At 54.6% G+C, this 8,503-nt stretch overlaps 1 long non-coding RNA gene across 1 annotated transcript; it reads left to right on the top strand.

Annotated features, from left to right (window-relative positions):
* Positions 1 to 433: 433 nt before the first annotated feature.
* Positions 434 to 864, top strand: LOC149407911 (uncharacterized). The gene is made up of 3 exons (XR_016297170.1): positions 434 to 506; positions 578 to 679; positions 756 to 864. It is a non-coding gene; the product is annotated as an uncharacterized LOC149407911 (long non-coding RNA).
* Positions 865 to 8,503: the final 7,639 nt, after the last annotated feature.

Here is an 8,503-nt window from a genome sequence, read left to right as displayed (position 1 = left end):
GTGAAATCACATATCCCGCCTACGACTCGTGATTGGAGTGAAGTGACGCCCCAGATGTTGGCTGTTATTTTGAGCGCACTTCATTCGGAGTTCAGATTTGTGTACACGGATCCTAACACCGGCGAGGATCTGCCTGCGGATTGCTATCAGAATACGATTGATCAGACTATCATTCGGAATGCCAAGATCAGGCGACGCAACCAGAAGTCCAAGCTATCAGAGAAGTTCAGGTTGGAGTTTTGTGGGAGCACAGAAAACGCTAAGGTGGAAACACCACCGGGATATAAGAAAGAGGATTGGGAGGCGGTGGTAGACGAGTTCGCAACTGATGATTGGAAGGTACGTAATGTATGATTGTAATAAATCACAATATCTTTATCAGATTGAAGAATGACAAAATTAATTATTTGCAGAAAAAGTCTAATCGCAACAAGGAGAATTCGAAGAAGAAGAAGACGAGGTCGACTCAAGGATCTCTTTCTTTCTTGGCTCATCGTCATTTGAACGTAAGTTATTCTAATTTTGAAATACTTAATTTGAAATAAATTCAATACTTATATTTTCATAACAATTGCAGAGTAAGGATGATGGGACTTTAGGCTCCGCGTTAACGACGTGGGAGCAAAAACACCATAATAGAAAAGGTGAATGGACGACAGATTGGGCGAGACGAGCACATGTAAGTCATATGTGATAATTAAGATTACGTTACTTACATAATAATTAATTTTTAATAATTTTTTTTATGTGTAAAGGCGCGGATAGTTACTCTACTGGTGGATCTTCAGCGACAAGCAGAAGAGCAAGGCGTAGTCTTTAACCAGGACGATGCAGAGGAGCACGCAATGCTAGAAATTCTCGGGAACCGTCAAGATTGGTATGTTGGAATAGGTCCAACGGTCCCGAGATATACTTGGGCTATTGCTCAGGCTCAGGACGAAAGCTCGTCATCAGGCTCAGGCTCGTCGCGGCGCCGCGTTCCAGATCTAGTGGTTGGCGAGCTCCAAGCTCAGGTGGCGGCACAACAACTCGCTATGGATGAGATGAGGCGAGCCAACCAACAGCAGATGGAGGAGATGCAGCGACAAATGTTCGCGTTCACGCAGCAGTTTTCGCCCTTGCCTCATATGTCGTCCGGCACGATGCCACAGATGCCTTAGATGTCGCCCGGCACGATGCCACAGATGCCTCAGACGACGCCATCGCCTCAAATGCACCCGTCGCCTCAGATGCACCCTATGCATCAGACAACGCCGCCATCAGTTTCAATGGCAGATGCTCAGACGACGCCGCCAGCTTCAGCAGAATTCCAGCGAGAGCGTACGAGCGGCAATGAGCGTACGAGCGGCAGTGGACGAGGAGGTAGCAGCAGTTCTGGAGCAAGATTTGGCGGAAGAGGGAGTAAAATGTTCAAGGAGTGGTTTACAAACCGAGGAAAAGGAAAGGGAAAAGAATGAACATTTTTTTTTAATTATTTGTCGTACATTATAATAATTATTGTAATCGAACAACTAATGGTTAGTTTTTATTATTATTATGAATATTAATTTATGAATTTTCTAATTAATAAACTATTTAGTACATATTATTTGATTACAATTGTTGTCGGTCGTTTTCGGAAAACCCGAGACGCCAAGAAGGCACGTCACTCAAAGGGCCGATGGTCAGGCCGGAGGTCCTGAAGAGCGGCAGGTCTTCAAGCCTTCGCCTAAACTCTTGACTCCTCGAGTCGAGCTTCGCTCCTCGAGTCGAGCCTTGAGTCAATCTCCTCGAGTCGAGCTTCGCTCCTCGAGTCGAGCCTCGAGTCAATCTCCTCGAGTCGAGCTTCGCTCCTCGAGGCGAGCCTTGAGTTGTTCCTCGAGTCGAGCCTCGAGTCGGTCTCCTCGAGTTGAGCTTCACTCCTCAAGACGAGCCTCGAGTCGCTCCTCGAATCGAGTCACTCTCGCCAAGTAAAAACCCTCATATTTCATGTGGCAAGAATGGTATTCGAAGGTCCGCAAGAGCCCGACGAGGCGGGCCATGCGCCGCGCGCGCAGCCGCGCCGGCCAACCAAGCGCAGCAGCCCGCGCGCCGCGCCAGACGGGCCGCGCGCCGCGCCAAGCAGACCGCGCGCCGCGTGATGACACGCCCGCGCCGCACATCCAGCGCCGCGCATCGCGCCCCGCGCCTGGTGACCCGCGCGCCGCGCCCCCTGCGCCGCGCGCCGCGCGCCGCGCGTTGTGCGCCGCACTTTGTGCGCCGCGCGCGCCGTGCGCCTCCAATTAATGCCACGCGCATTCCTAGTCCCACATGGACGAAAAAGGAGCCTCTTAAGGCCCCCAAACACCTATAAATACCCCCTCTCATTGAGGGGAAAGCCATCCCATTTCTTTCTCAAGGAACTTGAGACTTCTCTCCGCTTCTCTAGATGCCATCCTTGGCCTGAAGTGGATTCTCCACGATTTCTCGCTCTCGGAGATTCTTAAGCGCTTTCCGGGGACTCCCGAGTGCCGCCTCTCTTGATCGAGCGATTAATCTTGAGCCCACGAGTGCTCTAACGGTTTTCTACTGAAAATCGCCTACGCGTCTAGCACCCTAGACGCGTCCGCCATTTCTGACAAGAAATCGCCTACGCGTCCGGCATTTCCGACCAGGAATCGCCTACGCGTCCGGAATCTCCGCCACAACAAGGAACTCTTGACTTAGAGTCTTCCACGTCTCCAAAAGAGAGAAAACACACATTCTCTCTCGCGTTCACGATCTCCGAAGTCCTGAGACGCCGCCGAGGACTCCTCGAGCCCCGTTTCCTTCGTCGAGCACGCTTCTCCACCAAGGCTCCGCGCCTCATACAGCGTCCTACACGCTTGAACTACGTTCTGACCTGATCCCACAGACGGGTACGTAGGCAGCCGACAACCAAGGCACGGTCACTCCTCCTCCTCACCCCCTACCTCTCCCGAGAGGCGGGTTGATCGGAGAGAACCCTTGCTCGAGACTATCGAGTTCACACTCTTGGCCCGGGTGCGATCACTTGGTCCGGCCTTGGATCGAACCGCCCGAGGTTTTAAATAGTTGTTCATTTTCGTGCGACAACATTTTGGCGCTAGAAGGAGGGGACTTCCCGACCTATTCAGCCCGAAATCCCTTCTATTCATCTTCTTCTTTTCTTCTACAAACTCAACTTTCTCGAACTTGAGAAAAGATGAGTACTCAACCACCTGTACGTTCTGAGGGCGTGAACAACCCCGAAAACGTCACTGGGACCAAGAAATACTTCTTGCGCTCCCGAGCGCATGGTGACGAAGAGTCGCTCCACGAAGAGATCTCGACCCGCTCACCATCTCCATCTCCTGATAGCAGGGACAACCGCATCATGGAGCTGGAGGAGAGTATCCGCCAACTAAAGGCGAAGAACGCGAGGTACCACAGCCAACTGGCTACCAGGCAACCCGCGCATAACGCAATGACCCCCAACGGGGATCCTGAGAACCTCAACGAGGAAAGTCACGACCGTGACCCTGACTATGAGGGTACTTGCGATCCGGAGGATATCGAGACTTCTCTCACGAAGGACGGAGTACTCCCCGCCATGTTTGAAGCCGGTCCTCCGAATCCCCTACCCCGGAAAGGCGACGCGCCGGCTGCTTCTCAAGAGGGAAACTCCCGACGCTCGGCCCTCGACCGACTGGGTCGAAGGGAGAACGTTGAGGAAAGTCAGGGCACGCGGAGAGCGCGCCGTCGCAGACGAAGCCTGCGCCTCCGAACGACCAGCCCAGATCTTAGGGATCACCTCACCGCCCAACGCATCGAGCGTGGCGATGACCTAAGGGAGCGACTAAGCTCTCGGCCAAACATCCCCGTAGCAGCCCCAACTAACGGGAACCGCCGAACGGGTCAAGGGTCAAATGAAAGACGACAGGTGACTCCTCCCGAACAGGGAGTTACTCCGACTACCGGTCTCGATGTGATCACAATGATGCACAATCTTCGAAATGAAGTACGTGATCTCCGAGAACACGGAATAGGCGGAAGTGCCTATGGGGTCATTGAGGAGAAGTCCTCGCCTTTCACGGCTCAGATATTGGCCGAGGTATGTACGGGAAATTTCAAACTCCCGAACCTCGCTCCATATAATGGAAAAGCAGATCCTGCTTACCACATCCAGCACTATGAAACCTGGATGACGATGCAGGGTGTCACTCCCGGCGCTATGTGCCAAGCTTTTAGTCTTACCCTCGCCGGACCCGGCTTTGAGTGGTTCAAGAACTTAAGGCCGGGAAGCATCCGCTCGTTCAAAGACCTGAAGGACATGTTCCTAGCACGGTTCGCTACGTCTATGGTCCAAAGGAAGACCAAGATGTACCTGTGGTCAATCAGGCAAGAGGATGGCGAGTCCCTTAGACGATACCTCGCCCGATTCACTGAAGAATCGAATAAGGTCGACCGCTTTGACGACAAAGACGCAATCACCGCCATCACTGAAGGCTTGCGCACAAGTGACTTCCTTAAGTCCATCGTCGGCCGTGTCCCTTCTACCATGGCCGAGTTAATGACTCGAGCCAAGACCTTCATGGGAGTCGAAGATTACCTCGATGGTCGCAAGGGCAATGATCAAAGCCCTCACCACCGAGACGAGCCTAGCAACGAGCAAGGAAACTCCCGTAAAAGGCGAAACAGAGGAGGTCAGACTTTTAATAGACGACCTCCGATGCCCCAGAAGCCGCGACTTGCGGAAGACTTTAAGGGCTACTCGTCGTTCACACCGTTGAACGCAACGCCGGAGCAAATCCTAGCTTTAGCGCGTGACAAGTTCACTCCCCCGGCTCCAATGAACAAAGATCCCGCGACTCGCGATAGATCTAAATATTGCGAGTTCCATCAGGAATACGGTCACTTGACCTCTGAATGCTATAGTCTTAAAAGGCAGATCGAGGCATTGATCCAACGGGGTGAGCTAAAAGAGTTCGTGTCACGCATGATTAGCGCTGCGGGCCCCACCTCGAACAGACCACAGTCTGGCAGGGGAGGAGGAACAGCCGCTTCTGCCGACCGAACCACGGCTACTGCCAATGCCAATCCACAACTCCACGTTGTGACCACCATATTGGGAGGTCCACAAGATGGAGATTCGGCCCGACAACGGAAAAAATTCCTAAAGGCCGTGGCTCAAGAAGACGCTGCTATGCACGTCAACCTCACGTATGAAGAACCTCCGTCCGTGCCTCACGAGACGATGCATTTCACCAACAAAGAGGCCAAGCGAGTTGTGCATCCGCACAATGACGCAATTGTGCTCAAAGCCCAAGTAGCTAATAACTTGGTGAAAAGAGTTCTCATCGACAACGGCAGTGCTGCCGACATAATTTTCAAGTCCACCCTAGAGCGCATGAAGCTCGGGGGGCTACGCCCAACTCCGACCCAAACGCCTCTATTCGGGTTCACTGGGAAGAGAGTCATGACTGAAGGCGTCATCAATCTGCCGGTCACCTTCGGAACTCCCGGAGGCATTGAAGTCGTTCACATGGTCCCATTCCTAGTGGTCGACCAAGAGTCCCCCTACAACGTAATCGTTGGGCGACCCACGTTGAACCGGCTAAGGGCAATCACTTCAACATACCACCTACTGGTGAAGTTCCCTACCAAGGATGGAATCGGCATCATGGCTGGAGATCAATCCCAAGCCAGAATATGTTACATCCAGGGAATCGATGGAAAGACCGCTAAAAAGACGGTTAACACGATCTCTCAGCTCAGAGATAGCGTCGAGTCGACCAAGGTCCTCCGCGAAGTCCATAAAGACACCTGCATGACACCCAAGTGCAAGGTAATGGCGTCCTCATCAGAGACCCCACACGGTCTACCAGGTCATACATGGACGAGACACCGATCTATCGCCTGTGGAATGCGGAACACTTGAAGAGAGTACTACCACTAGCCAGCGCTCCCCCCATTTATTTATTTGCTTTCTAAACAATAAGGCCTACGAGCCAACGTTTTAGGATTTCAAATTTTTTGCAATGTTAATAAAGTTCGATGTTTTTCTTTTAAAATCCACTTTATCAAAGATTTTTAATCATCAAGATTACACTTGTAAACCCAGAACTCGGGGGGCTAGTCCTATAGGCAATGGTATGTACACTAAAAATCCTCTAGAAAGTACGCTCCACAAAAAGAAAGCACGCTCCATCAAAACAAAACACCCGAACACAAAACGGGAGCAAGCGTGCACGTAAGACGCCTCTGTGGCGCGCCGTAAGACATCCCAGAGATGCAGGCTAAAGACGCCCCCGTGGCGCGCCCAAGAGACATCCCCAAGATGCAGGCTAAAGACGCCCCCGCGGCGCGCCCACGAGACATCCCCGAGATGCAGGCTAAAGACGCCCCCGCGGCGCGCCCACGAGACATCCCCGAGATGCAGGCTAAAGACGCCCCCGCGGCGCGCCCACGAGACATCCCCGAGATGCAGGCTAAAGACGCCCCCGCGGCGCGCCCACGAGACATCCCCGAGATGCAGGCTAAAGACGCCCTCGCGGCGCGCCCACGAGACATCCCCGAGATGCAGGCTAAAGACGCCCCCGCGGCGCGCCCACGAGACATCCCAGAGATGCAGGCTAAAGACGCCCCCGCGGCGCGCCCACGAGACATCCCAGAGATGCAGGCTAAAGACGCCCCCGCGGCGCGCCCACGAGACATCCCAGAGATGCAGGCTAAAGACGCCCCCGCGGCGCGCCCAAGAGACATCCCCGAGATGCAGGCTAAAGACGCCCCCGCGGCGCGCCCACGAGACATCCCCGAGATGCAGGCTAAAGACGCCCCCGCGGCGCGCCCACGAGACATCCCCGAGATGCAGGCTAAAGACGCCCCCGCGGCGCGCCCACGAGACATCCCAGAGATGCAGGCTAAAGACGCCCCCGCGGCGCGCCCACGAGACATCCCCGAGATGCAGGCTAAAGACGCCCCCGCGGCGCGCCCACGAGACATCCCCGAGATGCAGGCTAAAGACGCCCCCGCGGCACGCCCACGAGACATCCCCGAGATGCAGGCTAAAGACGCCCCCGCGGCGCGCCCACGAGACATCCCCGAGATGCAGGCTAAAGACGCCTCCGCGGCGCGCCCAAGAAACATCCCCGAGATGCAGGCTAAAGCCGTCCCTCGTGACGCAACAAAGACGCCTACATGGCGCACGTAAGATGCGTAAAGGCGCAGCCCGTGAGACGCCTACATGGCGCAACCTAAGACGCCTACATGGCGCACGTACGACGCGTAAAGGCGCAGCCTGTAAGACGCCTACATGGCGCAACCTAAGACGCCTACATGGCGCAACCTAAGACGCCTACATGGCGCACGTAAGACGCGTAAAGGCGCAGCCCGTAAGACGCCTACATGGGGCAACCTAAGACGCCTACATGGCGCACTTAAGACGCCTACATGGCGCACGTAAGATGCCTACATGGCGCAACCTAAGACGCCTACATGGCGCACTTAAGACGCCTACATTGCGCAGCCTAAGACACCTAAACGACGCACAAAACCGTCTCTCACAACGCGCTCTGAGTCGCCACGAGGTGTTGCATATGATGACTAAATCGCAACGCACCTGAACCGCCGTACGAGGCGCGGTTCATGCCATCTTCGCCATCGCCAACTAAACACGATCACCGTGGGAGAATCCCCGTTCCATGCGAGTTAATTGAAGCTGCTCGCAAAAACTCGCGACCCCCGCCTCTGAGCAAGAACCTCGCTTAGCCTGAACTAGCTAAGACTTCGCTCCTCGAGTCGAGTCATGCTCCTCGAGTCAAGTCACTCTCCTCGAGTCGAGCTTCGCTCCCCGAGTCAAGTAATTCCCTTTGAGTCGAGCCTCGCTCCCTGAGTTGAGTCATTCTCCTCGAGTCGAGCCTTGCTCCTCAAATCGCACCATTCTCCTCGAGTCAAACTTCGCTCCTCGAGTCGAGTCATTCTCCTCGAGTCAAGCTTCGCTCCCCGAGTCGAGTCATTCCCCTTGAGTCGAGCCTCGCTCCCCGAGTCGAGTCACTCTCCTCGAGTCGAGCCTTGCTCCTCAAATCGAACCATTCTCCTCGAGTCGAACTTCGCTCCTCGAGTTGAGCCATTCTCCTCGAGTCGAGCTCTGCTCCTCGAGACGAGTCATCCTCCTCGAGCCGAGCTTCGCTCCTCGAGTTGAGCCATTCTCCTCGAGTCGAGCTCTGCTCCTCGAGACGAGTCATCCTCCTCGAGTCGAGCTTCGCTCCTAGAGTTGAGCCATTCTCCTTGAGTCGAGCATCGCTCCTTAAAGTCGAGCCGCTCTCCTTGAATCGAGCCTTGCTCCTCGAGTCAGGACATCCTCCTCAAGTCGAGTCACGCCCTCCTCGAGTCGAGCCATGCTCCTCAAGTCGAGTCGCTCTCCTCGAGTCGAGCATCACCCCTTTCATCAAGTCATTCTTCTCGAGTCGAGCTTCGCTCCTCGAGTCGAGTCATCCTCCTCGAGTCGAGTTTCGCTCCTCGAGTCGAGTCAGTCTCCCCGAGTTGA

Source organism: Urtica dioica, chromosome 1 (assembly GCF_054948205.1).
Source record: "Urtica dioica subsp. dioica isolate 48M chromosome 1, U.dioica_male_clone48M_v1_H2, whole genome shotgun sequence".
Classification (NCBI taxonomy): domain Eukaryota; kingdom Viridiplantae; phylum Streptophyta; class Magnoliopsida; order Rosales; family Urticaceae; genus Urtica; species Urtica dioica.
The sequence above is the reverse complement of the archived record's forward strand: the minus strand, read 5'-3'. Positions and strand labels throughout refer to the sequence as shown.